The sequence below is a fragment of the Zalophus californianus genome, chromosome 3 (assembly GCF_009762305.2).
Source record: "Zalophus californianus isolate mZalCal1 chromosome 3, mZalCal1.pri.v2, whole genome shotgun sequence".
Lineage (NCBI taxonomy): Eukaryota > Metazoa > Chordata > Mammalia > Carnivora > Otariidae > Zalophus > Zalophus californianus.
Window position 1 is genome coordinate 59496253 of NC_045597.1, and position 20516 is coordinate 59516768.

The following is a 20516-nucleotide window of genomic DNA, read 5'->3' on the forward strand; positions in this document are numbered from 1 at the left end:
CTGTTATGGGCTGAACTGTGTCCCTCAAAAAGATATGTTGAAGTCCTAACTCCTGGAACCTTACATGGACTTCACAGATGTAATTAGCTAGTTAAGATGACATCATACTGGAGTAGGGTGGGTCCTAAGTCCCATATGACTGATGTTCTTAGGAGAAGAGAGGGGACAGAGACAGAAAGGCTCCGAGAAAAATCCTTTCTAAAGGCCTGAGATTGGAATGCTGCAGCAGAACCTAGGAGAGGAGCATGGAACAGATTTTTCTTCAGAGAGTCCAGTAGCAACCAACCCTGACAATGCAATGATTTTGGATTTTTAGTCTCCCAAGCTATGAGAGAGAATAAATTTCTGTTTTAAGCTACCAGCGTGTAATAGTTTGTTACAACAGCCCTTTGAAATTAATACACATACCCAAAGCCCCGACAATTTTTTTTAAAGATTTTATTTATTTATTTGACAGAGAGAGACAGTGAGAGAGGGAACACAAACAGTGGGAGTGGGAGAGGGAGAAACAGGCTTCCCGTGGAGCAGGGAGCCTGCTGCGGGGCTCGATCCCAGGACCCTGGGATCATGACCTGAGCCGAAGGCAGATGCTTAACGACCGAGCCACCCAGGCGCCCCAAGCCCAACAATTTTACTCCTAGGTATAGACCCAAGAGAAATGATTTCACATGTGCAGCAAGTAACTAAGTTCATGGTATTTCTATTCACAAAAGCCAAATCTGCAAAGAACCCGAAAGCCTAGCTATAGAAGAGAGAATAAATAAATTATAGTAAATCTATACAATGGAATATTATTCAGAAGTCAAAATGAATGGACTATAGCAACACACAAAAATATGGGTGAATCTTAGCAATGTATTAAGTAAGAGAAGTCAATCCCTAAGGGTAAGATATAGCATGATGCCCTTTTAAACAAAGCTAAAAGTGACTAAGATACAAATATTTCCTTTTGATGAATATAAATAGATTTGATTAAACTACCTAAAAAGAAAGGCAGGAAAATGGTTAGCAAAGAATTCAGCATGATGGTTACCTTGAATGGGAAAGGCCTAGAGAGAAAATGGGAGAGACAACCATATACTTAGATTTAGGTTATTGTCAAGATCTTAATTTTTCCTTTACATGGTGAATTAATGGGTGCTTATCTACATCCACATCTCTATTTATATCTCTATTAACATAATCATATCTAATGGAAGAGGCTACTCAAGGACCACTGAGGAAAACATATCATACACAGGATTATGATTTATCCTAATTCATCCCTGTGTACTTGAGGCTACTCAGTCCCCCAAATAGTTGGGCTTGTCCAGATTGGTTCATGATTCCACAAATCTCATTGGCTTATTCTACTAGTTCACTTAGATTTTCACAAAGGTCTGGAAGTTAGAACCATTTTCTCCAAGCTACCTCCTTGACGAGCACCCTGTTTTTATCAATCCAGATCAAACATACAGGTATGGCTTGTTCACAATTCAGTTTAATATTAGAAAGCTTAACTGATTAAAATAAAGAGATCTAGAGACGGAAACTCATTGAATTAAGTGGAATCAGCTCAGCGGATAGGAAAAAGAAAAGAGAAAAACAATCAGTTTCTATAAAACAGAAGAATGTAAGCTGCTGGGACTCTCTTAGGCATGTAGAAATAGAAAGTGGTAGCCAACACCATGAACCCACACCCTGAGAAAATGGGGGTTACAGCAGGGATAAAAAAACAAAACACAGGTGAAAGAGAATAAGCAAATCTAATCGCTATTGCCCATGGATCAGAATTCAGTTTTGGCTTTGTTCTCCTGTTTTTGAAATGGTGGATCTGCTTTTCCATTTTAGAAGCAATATATTTTAGGCACCTCAAATACCCCATATTCTGCAGGCAAAAGTGAAGACAGAGTTAACAGCACAAATCTGTTTCATTTGACTACATGAGGGAGGTTCAAATTCTCCTTTAAAGGCCTGGCTTGTGCATTGTTCAGGGATCTGGGAGGCTTCAGGGGTACCCACACCCAGACAGTGGTTTGCCAAACAAAGAGCCCTGAATTGTCATGGTGTGAATTTGCAAAACTTGATAGCTTTAGTGATGTGGCATTTGTCTTGAATTTTAGGGCACAGTACGTTTTCTTTTCATCGTAAGGAAAAGGATATGAGCAAAGATAAGGTAGTATATTTTTCATATTTCTTCCCTCTTCTACTCTGTAAATAAAAGGGCAAAGACATTACTGAGCAAATGTTTAGAAAAATTTGATTTATTTTCGTGCTTAGAAATTTTGCTATAGGGATAGTCACTGCTACTGTTTACATGAGACATTCCTACCGGGAAAACTAAACTCTGAAGTATTTACTATGCTTAGATAAATCACATATTTTTCCTTGTGAGTACAGCCTGTTCAGGTTTATACATACCATGTGTAATTCCCCAAGCACTTTTTCCAGCTTAAAAGCGTGATGTCAGATGCATTTGTGGAAGTTGATGTGAAAGTTCTTTATTCTTTAAAATACTTGCTAACTGGGCCTATTAAAAGTATGCCTTGTTACTGAATTTGGATTTGATTGGAATTGGCCCCAAGGATAGAGATAAAATAGGAGGGAAAAATCAGCTTTTCCCCCCTAGAACTTGAATGGAGAAACCCAAGACTAAGGATGGGAAATTTGTCATAATAATAGCAGAACCCTAAAAAAGAAGAGATTCACAAAACAAGGCAGCTGAAGAACACAGAGACGTCTCTGGTTTCTGCCATTGTGAGGCTTGACCCTAATACCTTTCTGTACTTTCCCATCATGCCAGAAAATAACAGTCCATAGTATTAGGAAAAATATTAGTCAGTTGTGAACAGAGCCCAGAAGATGGTACAAAACATTTCTTTACTGTTCTCATCACGTCATTATTCAGTCCTGCCGCCCAACTATGCTGCATGACAAGGGCCAGAACACCTCTCTCTCACTAAAGCAATTGAGAAATGCATTAACAAGTGGAGCCCCTGCAAACTCTCTCAAAGGACAGCTCTGTAGTTGCTCTGCTTGGCAGGCCAGGTGGAAGATATGGCCACTGACACAGCCTCCCCAAGCCCAATGGTGATGATAGGACCTTAGAGTGGCAGGGAGAGTGGCAGCACTTAATCACCGGAGGTAGAGTAGGGGCATCTACCGTGGAGGGTCATCAGAATGCCTTCGCCTGGTCTTTGATGGTGGTTAATTTATCATGCTCCTACAGTGAAAATAAATGAACCATCTACTAGAGTAGCTTCATCTATATAAGAGGAAAAGACTCTAAGTTTGGGAGCCAAACACCTGCCTTGAGCCACCACTGTGGGTAGTCATGGCCTCTTACCAGTTTCCAGACCTAAGTCAATTTATAGACCCAAGAAGAGGCAGGTTGGCTCCCACATAACCAGGATCCAGGGGTGGAAATGGGAGTGGCTCTTCTTAGTATTTTACCTAATAACTCACTTCCAGTTCATTTTTGCCTCTCATCCTTGAGTTCTGCTGGTTTGGAGGTCTTAGTCCCCAGAGAGGAAATCTTTCCACCAGGGAAAACAACAACGGTTCTATTAAGTTGGAAAGTGAGACTTCCCTCTGCCCTTTTTGGGCTGCTTATGCCACTGAACCAACAGGCAGAAAAAAAGTCAGTCTAACGGCTGCAGTGATTGATCTTAACTACAAAGGGGAAACTAAATTGCTGTTACACTGTAGGGACCAGGAGAACTTTGTCTGGAACCCAGGGGATTTTCTGGGCTGTCTTTAGTATTTTTCCATGCCCAATGTTGAGGGTTAATGGAAACCACAGAAACAAACAACAAATGCAAGATAATTGGCTACTCAGTCCTTTTGGGAATGAAGGTTTGGGTTATTCCACCAGATAAAGAATCCCCACCAGCTGAAGTTCTGACTGAAAGTAGGAGAAATACAGGATGAGGAATAAAAGAAAGAAGCCATAGATATCAACTATAGCCTCATGGCCAAATAAAGAAATGAGGAGTATATTGCTTTGCATATTTTCTCTTTGCTTGGTATATGTAGGTTTTTATTTGCATATATCAACCATTTTCTTCATCCCTCTCATTTTTATTTTTAAATATAAGTTGTTGGAGGTTAGCTTTATAGCTTAGTTTTTAAGATAACAGAATAGCAAATTGAATTGTGATAAAACTTGGGGATTAATTAACATAACAGTGACTGTTTGGAACTTGCTTCTCTTCATTTTGATGAAAAGGTGAGAATTTCTTCACTTGGAAGGATATCTGTATCTTATTAGTTAGAAATATAAAGTTGTGGGGTGTCTGGCTGGCTCAGTTGGTAGAGCATGTGACTCTCAATCTTGGGGTTGTGGGTCTGAGCCCCACATTTGGCGTAGAGTGTACTTAAAAAAATAAAATCTTAGGGGCACCTGGGTTGTTCAGTTAGTTAAATATCCGACTCTTGGTTTCGGCTCAGGTCATGACCTCATGGTCCTGGGATCGAGCCCTGTGTCGGGCTCTGTGCTTAGCAGGGAGTCTGCTTGAGATTCTCCCTGTCCCCCTGCCCCTTGTCCCTCTCTAAAATAAATAAATAAATCTTAAAAAAAAAAGAAATACAAAGTTACTTTGCTATTTTATATAAGTTGCAATGTTTGTAAAAAGATGTATATGGAAGTTGTGTAGCCAAAAAGGTAGGCTGTGTCAATTATCAACTTATTGCCTCTTGGCTCTAAATCTATCCTTCATTGCCTACTCTGTGATAATGGAAATGGACCCTATAAATATTTCTCCTTTGCCTGCTGAGATGATGCTAAGCGTTGTTGGTAAAAGGTACTGTAGAAACACTAGAGGAGGGAGGGTTTTGCTTCCTGATTTTAACGTGCCTTTCATAAAACTAGGCTCCTGCAGTGAGGGTAGCTGGTCAGGCTGGGCTCCTGCAGTATACAGGGGTGGCCAGTGGCATATGGCATGTCCCTGTGGGCAGCGTCACAGCCATGCCAGCATGGCACCTCCCTGTGAAGAGCTAGCCTTGGCATCCCAGAGAGCAGATTTGAGCAAGTTGAGAGGCATGACCCTTTCCTGTGCACGGCTTACTCTGGCACTGCAAATAGCCTCTATCCAGCAAGGCCCGCTAGCACAGCACCCTAGCATCCATAAGCCAAGGAACACCAAGTCAGGAACCACCAGAAGCTGGAAGAGGCAAGGAGGGATTCTTCCTTTAGGGCCTTTAGAAAGAGAATGGCCCTGCTGACACCTTGATCTTGGACATCCAGCCTCTAGAACTGAGAGACTTCTCCCATCCCAGGATCTTCCCAGGTGTTCTCTTCCCTAGTCAGTGCATTCATTACCTAGGGTCCGGGGTAGTGTGACAGAGTACATTACAGTGCATCACCTCTAGTAAGGGATAGTGTTACAAAGATTTTTTTTAAAGATTTTATTTATTTATTTATTTATTTAGAGAGCATGCATGAGTGGGGGCAGGGGCAGAGGGAGAGGGAGAGAGAGAGAGAGAATCTCAAGCCCTACGTGGGCTCTTTCTCACAACCCTGAGATCATGACCTGAGCCAAAATTAAGAGTTGGATGCTTAACGCACTGGGCCACCTAGGCACCCCATGACAAAGATTTTTAAATGTTTGTTTAAGATGACCAAGGAGAAAAATTAAAGCAGAGTAGCTATAAAAATGAATGACAAGAAATTATTTATTAAATCCTTAGTTTTTCTTATAGGATGTTACTGCCTCTGCTAATTGGCAAGAAAGCACCTTCAGGTTGGGATGCATTCATTCCCTGACTGCCAACAGAATGCTGATACTTGTGAAGGGCTCTCAAGTATCCATCAGGTTACCTACATAAGGCATTATAAGGTATTCTTGCCACATTAGAACTGGACTGGGTACAGCTTACTTTCATGTGTCCGGTCCCTGTGTTAAAAAAGAAAATACATTGCTACTAATAACGAAGATGCTAAATGGTGATTACAACTGACTAATAAGATGATTTCTTTAAAAAATAAAGATTGTCTTTTTATATACAAGAATGTGTGCATATTTGGAATTGATGAGAAACTCATCTGTACCAGCTTATATGATATTGCATAACAAACACAGGTAGCAACGGATTCCATTTTCATTTCCCCGTGATTTTTATCTAAGATAATGACCTATGTAGATTGGTTATTTCCATTCTTTGTTTTGCTGTAATCTACTTGGTAGATCTTGGGAGATGTTATTTTGCTTAAATGACTTGAGACTTGAATTAATGTTTTGAGTTTCTGTGACTTGGCCAGAAGCCCTTGGCACTGGGTTAGCGTTAATTTTCCCTGGGGGTGTTCTACTAGGACATTACTTTATAATGACTTGATGTTGTCACATAAACTTTAAGATATGTTTTGGAAATTTTATTGGTCTATGTTTTATTGCATAGTGTGGAACACGTATAAAGCTCGGGTAACCTGTATATAAATAGCTTACAGTTGACTGGCTATAGTGTATTTAGGATTGCCCATAATATTTAAGCTGCTATTGATGTGTGTAGTAGTAGAACCTACAATTTTGTACATTACGTTTACTGAGATCTTGCCTTTTTTATTTTACAAATACTTATACAAATAGAATTCAAGTGTGCCTTTTGCTTCTGTGAGGATTAATTTGGAAAGATTTAAATGACATCCCACTGATTTCAGATTTCACTCGAAACTGACTTCAGTACATTGTCCTGTATATTAAAAAAAAAAAAACACCCAAAACTGAGAAATTATGAAAGAAAAGCAGGCAGAAATTAAACAAGAAAAGTGAGTATCAAAAATAGTGAATGGGATTATTTGTTCCATTTCTTCAAAAAAAGTGGCTGGTATTTTGATGGGGATTGCATTGAATGTATAGATTGCTCTAGGTAACATTGACATCTTCACAATATTTGTTCTTCCAATCCATGAGCATGGAACGTTTTTCCATTTCTTTGTGTCTTCCTCAATTTCTTTCATGAGTATTTTATAGTTTTCTGAGTACAGATTCTTTGCCTCTTTGGTTAGATTTATTCCTAGGTATCTTATGGTTTTGGGTGCAATTGGAAAAAGAAAAACAAAGCTGGCGGCATCACAATTCTGGACTTTACACTCTATTACAAAGCTGTCATCATCAAGACAGTATGGTACTGGCACAAAAACAGACACATAGATCAATGGAACAGAATAGAGATCCCAGAAATGGACCCTCAACTCTATGGTCAACTAATCTTTGACAAAGCAGGAAAGAATGTCCAATGGAAAAAAGACAGTCTCTTCAACAAATGGTGTTGGGAAAATTGGACAGCCACATGCAGAAGAATGAAATTGGACTATTTCCTTACACCACACACAAAAATAGACTCCAAATGGTTGAAAGACCTCAATGTGAGACAGGAGTCCATCAACATCCTAAAGGAGAACACAGGCAGCAACCTCTTCGACCTCAGTCACAGCAACTTCTTCCTAGAAACATCGCCAAAGGCAAGGGAAGCAAGGGCAAAAATGAACTATTGGGACGTCATCAAGATAAAAAGCTTTTGCACAGCAAAAGAAACAGTCAACAAAACCAAAAGACAACCGACAGAATGGGAGAAGAGATTTGCAAATGACATATCAGATAAAGGGCTAGTATCCAAAATCTATAAAGAACTTCTTAAACTCGACACCCAAAGAACAAATGATCCAATCAAGAAATGGGCAGAAGACATGAACAGACATTTTTCCAAAGAAGACATCCAAATGGCCGACACATGAAAAAGTGCTCAACGTCGCTCAGCATCAGGGAAATCCAGATCCAAACCTCAGTGAGATATCACCTCACACCAGTCAGAATGGCTAAATTAACAAGTCAGGAAATGACAGATGTTGGCAGGGATGCAGAGAAAGGGGAACCCGCCTACACTGTTGGTATGAATGCAAGCTGGTGCAGCCACTCTGGAAAACAGTATGGAGATTCTTCAAAAAGTTGAAAATAGAGCTACCATACAATCCAGCAATTGCACTACTGGGTATTTACCTCAAAGATACAAATGTAGGGATCCAAAGGGGTATGTGCACCCCGATGTTTATAGCAGCAATGTCCACAATAGCCAAACTGTGGAAAGAGCCAAGATGTCCATTGACAGATGAATGGATAAAGAAGATGTGGTATATATACACAATGGAATATTATGCAGCCATCAAAAAGAATGAAATCTTGCCATTTGCAATGACGTGGATGGAACTGGAGGGTATTATGTTGAGCGAAATAAGTCAATCAGAGAAAGACATGTATAATATGATCTCACTGGTATGAGGAATTCTTAATCTCAGGAAACAAACTGAGGGTTGCTGGAGTGGTGGGGGGTGGGAGGGATGGGGTGGCTGGGTGATAGACACTGGGGAGGGTATGTGCTATGGTGAGCACTGTGAAGTGTGCAAGACTGTGGAATCAGAGATCTGTACCTCTGAAGCAAATAATACATAATATGTTAAAAAAAGAAAAGAAGAAGATATCCCCCCCCGAAGGAAGGGAAGAATGAAGGGGGGGAAATCGGAGGGGGAGACGAACCATTAGAGGCTATGGACTCTGAAAAACAAACTGAGGGTTCTAGAGGGGAGAGGGGTGGGAGGATGGGTTAGCCTGGTGATTGGTATTAAAGAGGGCACGTACTGCTTGGAGCACTGGGTGTTATACACAAACAATGAATCATGGAACACTGCATCAAAAACTAATGATGTAATGTATGGTGATTAACATAACATAATAAAAAAATACCATCAACTAAAAAAAAATAGTGAATTGGAGATAAAGAATAGAGGCAGCATGTATAGATGGCTTTTTGGGGAGGTTTTACTGTGAAGAGGAACAGAGAAATGGGGAAGTAGCTTGGAGAGGAATGTGAGTATTTTAAAGGACGAGGGATGCTGGAGTTTTTGTTCTGATCAAAATGCATGCCCTGTGATTCAGCAATTCTATTCCTAGGCATAGAACCGACCAAAGAATGACACGTACACACCAAAAAAGGCATGCACAAGAATGTCAGAGCAGTATTATTGTACTAGCTCTAACTAGAAACAATCCAAATGTCCATCAATAGAACGGCTAAATAAATTGTGAGATAGTAAAGGAAAAATAAAAGGAGAATATGTACAACAGTGAAAATGAATGAATTATAGTTATATGCATAATGTGGATAAATCTCACAAACATTATTTGGGCAAAAGAAGCCAGACACAAATAGTGGTTGCCTTTGGGCAGGATAGAGGGGTAGTAGTTGGCAATGGGCAACAAAGGGGCTTTTGAAGTGCTGGTAATGTTCTATTTTCTGACCTGTGTAGTGGTTACATGTGTGTATTCACTTTATGATAATTAATTGAATTCCCTTTCTTTTGAAAATTGAGGTAAAATTCACATAACATAAAATTGACCACTAGCTATTGTAAAGTGAACAATTTAGTGATCATTTTAGTATATTCATAATGTTTTGCAACCAACACCTTTTCATCACCCCAAAAGAAAACCCTACATTCATTAAGCACCACTCTCCATCCCCAAGCTGTTCATTTTTCCACACTTCTCTACAAGCATGTTTTACTTCAATTAAGACAATTTTAAAAAAAAAGTGAAACCAGGGAAGTCCATGTATGATTCTTCTCCATTGACATTCAGCTGCTTAGATTCAAGCATGAAAGAGCTACTCCAGGGTTGAAGATCTGCCATGGAAGGAGGGAGACAGGCTGAGGGATGAAGTGGATTCATAAGGAAGCAACTATGGTGGACCATGGAATCTAGGCTGGACAAAGAGAATGGAGACATGAGGAAGATAATGAGTATCCACCAGGGGGGGCAGTGGATTGGAGATTTTGCTAAGTGTGAAGAAATATGGTAGTGGACATACTTGAACAAGTGACCTGGAAGGAAAGAGGTGGTGCTCAGAGGGTAGGATGCTTAAAGAAAGATTTTAGAGGTGGTCCTGAGATGTGACTGTGTAAGTGAGCGGCTGAGGTGGAATGGAGGAAAAGGTCATTCGAAATGTTGGTTGAAAGCCTAAGAGGTTAGAGTGTTGAATGATTCAACTACATGGTGTTAGGTGGTTGCAACTCATCAATGCTGAGGTCACTAAGAATGGGTGAGAATGACATGACAAGAGCTGGGGAAGAGAGGAAGGCAAGAAGCTAAATGTTCGCATCTCTCCTGAATGGAGGGGTAGAGCCAAGAGGCAATTAGCAGCTTCAAGGAGGAAGTCGAGGGAACTAGATGACCTGATCTTCAGAAGAACTAGGGTTCTGGAGGCAGGAGGAGAGATGGGGAGCTGTACTACAAGCCAGGAAGACACTGCCTGGGTCTCACCGCGTCCTCAGGAATAGCTGGGTTTTGGTGAAAGTCAGAGAAGAGGTGGCGGGGGTGGGAGAGTTTAGGACCATAGAGAAGAGTTCCTGAGAACACAGCGGGGTGTAGGGAGACATGATGCTTGCGTCCGCAAGTGGCAACACAAAGACAGGTGGGGTGGGGATGACTGGGAGGTCTCCCCTGCTGCCAGTGACTGGAAAACAGGATGGAGGCAGGATTCGACCTGAAGATTCTCGTGGGACAAGGGTGGCAACCAAATCTGATGTAGTATGTCCTGGCAATTTCTCCCCAGGAAACACAAATGACAACGTGATGTTTTGGGTTGGAGCAAGTTCCAAACATGTAGTGTTAATAGCTTATAAAAGTTTTTTCTTTCTGATAAACTCTTGTCTTAACCACTCTGTTAGATTACCTCCTGAGGAGGCACATGCTGCTATGATTGATGCAATAGGGATTAATTAATTTATTTCTTTAAAGATTTTATTTATTTATTTGACACAGAGAGAGAGAGAGAAAACGAGCACATAAGCAGGGGGAGCGGCAGGCAGAGAGAGAGGAAGAAGCAGGCTCTCTGCTGAGCAGGGAGCCCGATGTCAGGCTCGATCCCAGGACCCTGGGATCATGACCTGAGCCAAAGGCAGACGCTTAACCAACTGAGCCACCGAGGTGCCCCAATCGGGATTAATTTAGAAATATTATTCAATCACTGAGGCCTTTGTTTGTATTAATTTTCTCAATTACCAAGATAATGAAGTCACAATTGTTATCATGGCTCTTAAGATTTTTTCTTTAACATTAAAAAGTGCTCTGCCAAGCATATACCTGACAAAGGACCTCCATCTAGAATGTATAAAGAACACTCAAAACTCAATAATAAGAACACAGCTCAATGAAAACAATGGGTAAAAAGTTTACACAAATACTCCACCAAAAAAGATACAGAAAATGCAAACAAGTATGTGAAAAGATCTCAACATCATTAATCATCAGGGAAATGTAAACTAAAACCACAATGAGATACCATCACACACCCATCAGAACTGCTAAAATTAAAAAAGCTGACCATGACAAGTATTGGTAGCAATGTGGAGGGACTGGAACTCCATACATGGCCAGCAGTAACAGTAAAGGGTTGAACTGGAAAACAGTCCGGCTGTTTGGTAAGAATAAACGTACACCAATCATATGATCCAACCATTCCACTCAAAATATTTACCCTGAGAAATGAAAGCATATGTCCATACAAGGACTTGTACACTGATATTTACAGCAGCTTTATTTATAATAGCCCTAAACTAGAAACAACTGAAATATCCATCAACTGGTGAACAGATGAACAAATTGTGATAACACCCATTCAAGAGCATACTATTCAGCAATAAAATGGAATGAACAACATGGATGAACCTCAAAATCATTATGTTGAGTGGAAGAAGTCAAATCTCATCCCCACCTCCAAAAGAATACATATAGTATAATTTAATTTATATAAGATTCTGGAAGATTAAAACTAATTTGTAGTGACACAGATCAGTGGTTGTCTGTAGATGAAAGAAGTGGGACAGAAAGAGATGAAGAAAAGGATTACCAAGGGGCAGGAGGACACTTTTCAGAGTAATGGCTATATTCATTAAATTGAGTGTGATGATGGTTTCATGGGTGTATGCCTATGTCAAAGCTTATCAAATTGTACATTGTAAATATGTGTAGTTTATCGTTTGTCAATTATACTTCAAAAAAGCTGGAAAATTAATAAATAAAATGCATTGTTGCTGTATGTCAGACATTGCACATGCTCATTTAATTTTTTTCTCACTTAATTCTTGTATAGCCCCTTTGAATCAGGCATTATCACCTGCCATTTTACAGATGAGAAAACCAAGTCTTCTCCAAACATTCCCTTTCTTTTTAAGGGGATCTGCCAACTTCTGAGGATCCTAAAGCTCTGTTGGGTGGAGGCTGAATTACCTCTCAGACCAGAATTCCTCAGGGTCAGGAAGTGGGAGTGGTGCCCCTCTCTCTCCATTTTACCTTCCAGACCATTGCTCTTCCTAAAACCAGTTTATCTGGAGTCAGTTTTTGAATGGAAGTCCATCAGATGCTAAAGCACATGCTCTTTCCACACCCTTACCTGGGAAGATGAGCCAGCAGTGAGACCATCTGTGCTCCTACCTCCCAGGCAAATGTACTGGGGCAAGTCCTAGATTTCTTGAGGCTTCAGCTCCCCCATCCGTAAAATGAAAGAACACCAGCTCTGTGTGCGTAAAGGGGTAAATGAATGTGAGTGGGTCAGTTGCTAGGGAAGGTGCATGTACATACTGATTAAGGGCCCAGGCTCAACAACTGGAAAGGTCAGAGTTCAAAGGCTGGCTATGACAATTCTTAGCTGTGTGACCTTGGGCAAGTTGCTCAACCTCACCACATTTGACTTTCCTTTTTTTTTGACCCAGTATTACAACATTCAAAGACCCAACATTGTGTTTGAGGATGAAAATCCTTAAACACGTAAAAAGTTGAAATAATTATACAGTGAGTGCTCATATACCTACCTGCTAGATTCTACAACCCACATTTTACTGTTATCTGCTTTACCCTAAATCTGTCCATTCCTTTATCAATCTGTTACAAACCGAATGTTTGTGTCTCCCCCAAGATTCATATATTGAAGCCCTAACTCCCAGTGTGGTGGTATTTGGAGATGGGCCTCCAACGAAGTAATTAAGGTTAACTGAGGTCATAAGGGTGGGGCCCTAATCTGATAGGATTAGTGCCCTTATGAGGAGAGACACCAGAGAACATGCCATGTGTCTCTCCCCAAGAGGTCATGTGAGCACATGGTGAGATCACAGCTGCCTACAAGCCAAGACAAGAGGCCTCAGAATGAAACCTACCTTGTCAGCACCTTGATCTTGGACTTCCAGCCTTTAGAACTATGAGAAATGAATTTCTGTTGTTTAAGCCTCCCAATCTGCAGTATTCTATTATGGTAGCCCTAGCAGACTAATATACTGTCCATTGATACAACTTATCATTTTGATGCATTTCAAGATAAGTTGGCAGATATCATCAGTACACTTCACCCCTAAACATGTCAGCATGCATATCACTAACTGGAGTTCAATGTTTATTTACATATTTCTTTAGTCCTATTGAAAATAAATATATATTATATAATTATTAAAAATATATATGTTGTATATGCATAATTATATAATCATATATAATTTTACATATAATTTAAAAATTTTTAAATATTTTAAATTATTTATTAAAAATATTTATATATTTATTAAAATAAATTTTTAAATATTTTGATATATTTAAATAATTAAAAATATATGATTATATAATACATATATAATACAGTATAAAAATAATTATATAATTATTAAAATATATATGTTGTGTATATGTATAGACATATGTTGAATGTGTATTATTAATTCAATTATTATGTTTTATGTAATAATTTTTTATATGTATTCTTATAATTTTATAAAATTTTTATGTTTATATATTTATAAAATTTATATATTTATTTTTATAAATTTTATAAAAATTTCATATTATGTATATTTTATTATATATATTTTAAATTTATGTAATATTTTTTATATTTATAAATATACATTTTTATATTTATATGTTTATAAAATTTATATATTTATTATTACAAATTTTATAAACTTTTATGAAAAGTATAATTTTTAATATTTATATGTATACACATATGTTGAATGTGTATTATTAATTTAATTATGTTTTATGTAATAATTTTTAATTATTTAATTAAATTATTAATTTATTATGTGTTTATATTTATATGTATACAATACATTGTATATAAAAATAAATAATTATATAATTAAAATATATGTGTTGTGCATTTATATGTATACACGTTGTATACACAACACATATATTTTTAATAATTATATAATTATACATATTTGTATATACAGAAAGGATATCCACTAAATTATTAACCTCTGAGGAGAAGAGTGAGGAGCAGGGAAGCAGGTGATACTTTTACCTTTTATTGTTTTATAATTAGAAAACAATGAATTTTCAAAGACGATGGTCATTATATGTACTGTTTTCCACCTATTGATGGTTTAATTTTTTTCCTACCAACTTTTTCTCTAAGATTAAGTCAGTGTTCAAATTTTAATTGTCTCGTCCATGTCAAAATGTTTTTTATTACTTTAAAAAAAATAAGGATTCAAATAAAGTCCACACGTCACAGTTAATTTTAAATCTTTTAAATACTTTAAATGTATACTTTCCTCTTTAGCTGTTTCTTTTTCTTTCTTTGTGATTTATATGTTGATGTTGGGTTATGTGTGCTGTAGCATTTCCCACAGGCTGGATTTTGCAGATTTATCCCTGTGGTGCTGGTGAATATACTCTATTTTCAAAATTTCTGGTAAATTGGTAGTTAGGCCTAGAAGCTTGATCAGATTCACGTTCAGTATTTTTGGCAAGATAACTCATAGGTTCATGGCGTGTTTATTTGACAATCTTAAGAATTTACAGAGTGAAGAGCTTGTATACAACAGAGTTTTTTTTTTAACTTCAATTTGAAGGAACAGCACTTGTTAGAACTACACTTGTTGGTTTTGACACTTTCTGGACATCATTAACAGCTGAAGCACGATTCTATGGAGTGGGAATTGAACTAGGGTCCAGAGACTGGATTATCACGCTGGCTTGATCAGATCTTTGCAAGTTCATTAACTAGAAAATTCTAATACCTAGGATGCTCCTTCACCTTTTCAACTTATTAAATTCATTTATTCATTCACTCAGTTATTTAATTCATTGAATAAGTGGTTTTAAAGTCTCTGGGCCCCTCACTTGCATAAGCCCTTCTAAATCCTGGCAGAGACTCTTGCAACATATTCACATGGTCATGTGTGTTCATAAAATTTACAAAAATAAGAATTCTAACCACAACTGGTTAATGGCTATGTCTTTTCTACTCCAACTTCCCCTCTGTTACGCTTCCCCTATGCTGGGTAGTTTTGGAGTGGCCATAAGCACTTGGGGGATTTGGCTAAGGAGAAGTTGAGTTGGGGGATCCATTTAGGGAGGGTTTCTTGGGAGGTATCTATGTGGTTCACAGTCATTTCATATATAAAGTTATTGTGAGCTGTCCAGGCTTTCTCCAGACATACCCTGTGCCAACTTACCCGATACTCTGACCTGAAAAGGCAGGGCCAGAGGTCATATTGCTTCATGAATGTGTTTATGGTGCCCACCACCAGAAGTATATGGGTACTAAAAGAGAAGCAAGGCTTGGAATATAGCGCTGGAAGCCAATCTGTGGAATAGTCTGATCATCAAGATGAAAACTGTGGGTGGAGAATTTGGTTCTGTTGATTGGAATGTTCTCTCCTGTGAGGAACATGCTTGATCATGTCCTGAAATCTCATAGTGCACATGTGAAGAAACTTGATAGAGTTTCTCCCAAATTGTATAACAACCCTAAACATTTGTGAGGCATTAGGAATCATGAGTTGTGAAGCTGAAGGAAACTTTTCTAATTTACCGATAATAAAAAACAAATTCCTATCAATTATGCTAGAGAAAAGACTGAGATATCTTTCTCTTTTCTCCATAAAAATGACAATTCAAATACTGTCATCATATAAACAGGCGATTAAAGACTATGTAGCCCAAAAATGTAAAGAAAAATATTATAGAGGTTATTTAATCATTAACAAATACAAATTTATTTTTTTCTAAAATTTATCACATAGAGGTGATTTAGCTATTAACTAATAAAAATATTGTTATTTTTCTGAATTTTGTAATATTTGTAGTATTTGTAAGCTTTTTAAAAAATTTGTCTTTTTTTCTCATTCTTTATACTCATTTTCATAGCTAATGTTGTAGTTATTTGTAGTTTTGTATTATTTTTCTTAATGAGGGTGCCCCAGATTGAATAAGCTCTAGGCTTCAGAATGCTGGATCTGTCCCTAAGAGTGAACACCATGCAAGACAGTCAACTGACCGGGCCACAGTTGTCAAAGAAAATGCAGAAAGAATTGTGAGATTTGATAGTCCCACTGGCATCAGTATTATTAACGGGTATTCAATTTTTGTTCCAGCTGCCTCCTTCTTCAAACCAGGCAGTGAAAGTCTCCACATGCTAGCTTCAGTTTGCTGAGTGGCTGGCCTGGCCTCCTCTGGTTCTAACATGTGTTTGTTATTGTTGCTGCTGTTGTGATGGGAGTAATTACTCTGTGCCAAATTCCGTGAAGTATATTACACACAAAACCTCATGAACTCTTCACAACAACCCAGGTAAGTATTAACTTAATTTTACAAAATTAATTCATTCAAAAACATTTATTGAGCACCCATGTAAGCCAGGCATGGTGCTAGGCACTGGGAATAGTGTTGGACAAAAACGGACATAGTCCCAGCTCTCCTGGGGATGAAATGTTAGCGAGGGAGGCGGACATTAAGAACTAGGTGGTGAAATGTACAGGGAACAAAGAGATTCAATCTGGTCTGAGGAGTGAGGGAAGGTGCCCCTGAGAGGGTGAAAAGCAGACCTTGTCCAAGTAGAAGACAGCCAGGCGAAGAGGGACGAAAGCCATCCAGGCAGGGTGATCAGATTATACAGGTGTGCAGAGGCTCAGATTATACAGGTAAGGATGTCCAGGCTCATTTTTTCATTCATGTGTTCAACCAATATTTATTGATATGCCAGACATTGAGCTTCGTCCTCCAGAAACAGTGGTAAATCAAGATTACTGCCTTCAAGGCACTTCTATTTGAAGGGAAAAATAAAAATAAGAGACAAATAAGTCTGTGAACAACTATTAGATAGTAGTAAGTACGGGCGCCTGGGTGGCTCAGTTGGTTAAGCGACTGCCTTCGGCTCAGGTCATGATCCTGGAGTCCTGGGATCGAGTCCCACATCGGGCTCCCTGCTCAGCGGGGAGTCTGCTTCTCCCTCTGACCCTCCCCTCTCTCATGCTCTCTCTCTCTCTCTCATTCTCTCTCTCAAATAAATAAATAAATAAAATCTTTTTTAAAAAAAGATAGTAGTAAGTACTATGGAGGAATAAAATAAGATGGTGTGTTTGGGGGTCTGTTTTTGATTAGTCTTCAGAGATGGTAGCTCAAAGGAATAACATTTACTAGTGAGCTGTAACCTGTAACCTGTAACCTTTCTGAATGACAGAAAGGAGCTTTCATAACAAGACCTGGGGGAAAAGCAACCCAGGCAGAGGAAACAGCAAGTGCAAAGGTCCTGATGTGGGACCAACTGGGCATGTTGGAGGAATAGGAAGAAATCTGGTATGGAGCAGAGTTGGAGAGGGAAGCAGGGGCCAACTCCCGAAGAGCAGAGCTTCCTACCCGGGCTTCTGGTATGATGGGCTTATCTGTTCTCTCAGGGTTAGGAGTTAGGAAGTGATTCTGGGTACTGCAGGAGGCCTTTGGAATGTTGTATGCAGGGACTAATGGGTTCTAACTTTTGAAGGCCACTGTGGCTGCTCTGTAGAGAACATATGATGGGGTAAATGGCAGTGGCCCAGAGCCCATTAATGAGCCTGCTGCTGAAAAAGAAGCTAGAGAGGCTGATAGAAGTAGAGATACAGAGACATGAACAAATTTGGGAGGTTTGTTTGGAGGTAAAGTGCACACGTAATCTGTCCAAACCCATGCTGCCAGCAAGGAGCAGAGCCAGGATTTGTGACATCTGAGTTACATTCAGATGGTCAGACGGGTTCTCTACTGAGATGATTACTTGGATTGAGCAGAGACAGTGTTCATCACATTTAAGGGCGTGAACCTGACTCTGATGCCAGCCAGGTATGACCTGGAAGAGGTGCTTAACCGTATTGTGCCTCTGTTTCTTCATCTATAAATTGGGATGATAAGAACAGCACCTCAGAGGGCTATAGTGAGAACATACAGCACTCAATACTTCCTGGCACATATAGACAGTCAGTAAATGTTAGCTATTTTTTAGAAAAATAATGTACATAAATTTGCCATTTTAAGTGTATGGTTCAGTGGCACCAATATATTCACAAGATATACAAACATCACCACTGTCCACTTCCAGAACTATTTCATCTTTCCAAACTGACATTCTGTACCCATTAAACAATGATTCCTCATTGCTTCTACCTGGTCCCTAGTGCTCTGTATTCTGCTTTCTGTCCCTATGAATTTGCCTAGTCTTGGTACCTCAGATAAGTGGAATCATACAATATTTGTCCTTTTGAGTCTGGTTTACTTCACTTACCATAATGTCTTCACGTTTCATCCCTATTGTAACATGTGTCAAAATTTCATGACTTTTGAAGGCCGAATGATACTCCATGTTTGTATATACCCCATTTCGTTTGTTCATTCATCTGATGATGGGCATTTAGATTATTTCTACCTTTTGGCTATTGTGAATAATGCTGCTGTGAACAATGAATATATAAGTATCTGAATTTCTGTTTTTAACTCTTTTGGGTATATACCTAGAAGTGGAATTGCTGGATCACGTAGTAATTCTATGCAATTTAACTTTTTGAGGAACTGCCAAACAGTTTTCCAAGTGGCTGTATCATTTTACATTCCAACAAACAATGCATGAGTGTCCCGACTTCTCCACATCCTGGCCAACATTGGCTATTTTCCAATTTTTTGATGATAGCCATCCTGATGCATGAGAGGCAGAAAAATAATATTTTAAAGGAAAAGAATGAAATTTTCCCAACAGATGCTTTCAACCTGGCTGTTGGCAAAAGCCTTTTGTCTGGCATTGACTGGTTTTATATATAAGAGCCAACATTTTAAAGCCAGGAGATTCCTCTCTCTCTCTCTTTCTCTCTCTCTCTCTCTCTCACACACACACACACCTTCTCCCCAGACATTCCATTGGCCCAGGTCAGGACATGTGGACATGGTTGTTACATTTCTGCATACATGTTCCATGAACCTTCTTTTTGTTTTGTTTATTTATTTATTTATTTATTTATTTTCTATGAACCTTCTTACTGGACTAACCCACTTTACCCACTTTACCTTTATTTCCCTGCTGGATTTTTTTTTCCTCTCCATCGTGGCCATATGCAATCTCTCTGTCCTGTCAGCATCTCTTCTTCTGCCTGGCCCCATCCTCCTGTTCAGCAAGGCCCCTGCTCTCCCCTTCTCTTCAGATCCCTCTGGTTCGAGGAAAGAGGAGATTGGCAACGCTGTTTGTTAGGGGGAGCACCAAATGTCCTGAGGGGTCCTGAGGGTAGCTGGAATGTGGTAGAGCCCAGCAATTAGGGACTCTGAGTCAGTCCCTGATGATTACCCAAAAAGGCTGGGCAGTAGCATTGTGAAAAGTCTCCAAGCCCCCATTCTAGGACCATGCTGATTGATCTCATTCATGAATCTCCTCCAGGTATTCTTCCCCTTCTATTGTCTATTCATTCATCCCTTCATCTAGTACGCATTTACTGAGCACCTACCATGTGCCAGGCATAGCCTATAGGGTTACAAAGATGGTTCCTGCTCTTCCCCAGGACTGGTAGGGGAGTTCCTGGAATGCTGAGACTATTTGGGTCATTATTATTCATCACAGAAGCCACTAGGAAAAGAGGGAAACCAACTGCTAGGATTGCTTGGGTTTATTCTAGGGCAGTGTTCTCAAACTTGAGTGTGCATCAGAATCACCTGGAGGGCTTGTTAGGACAGGTTGCTGGGACCCATCCTAGAGCTTCTAATTCAGTAGGTCTGGTGTGAGACCTGAGAATGTGAATTTCCAACAAGTCCTTAGGGGATGATGATGCTGCCGGTTCAGGATGCCAGGGTTGTTCTTAGAAGATTTGTGTGACAGTCATTGCTGCTAAATGTTATGGGAGCATTGCTGAAATGACTGGCTGTCTTAACAGCAATCCCAAGTTAAAACTGTTGGGGCTAGAAATCAGCTATCCCTTTGGCTGGGCCCATACTCAGGGAAAGGGATTTTAGCTCAGAATAATGAACCAGTAACTTTCTGAGTTGTTACTTCTGCATGCCAGGGACCCTTGGAGAAGTCCTTTTAAGTCTCGACCCAGTTGAAGTCAGCTTTGAATCTTTCCCTGAAGGTGAAGCTACTGAGGCTGCTGTTGCCAAGATCACTTACTGAAAATGGCGGCTTGCCCAAGACAGTCACTCATCTCTGCAGAAACATCCGGAGTTCTAATCCCTGGGGTTATCAGAGGGTCACTTATCTTCTCTTAT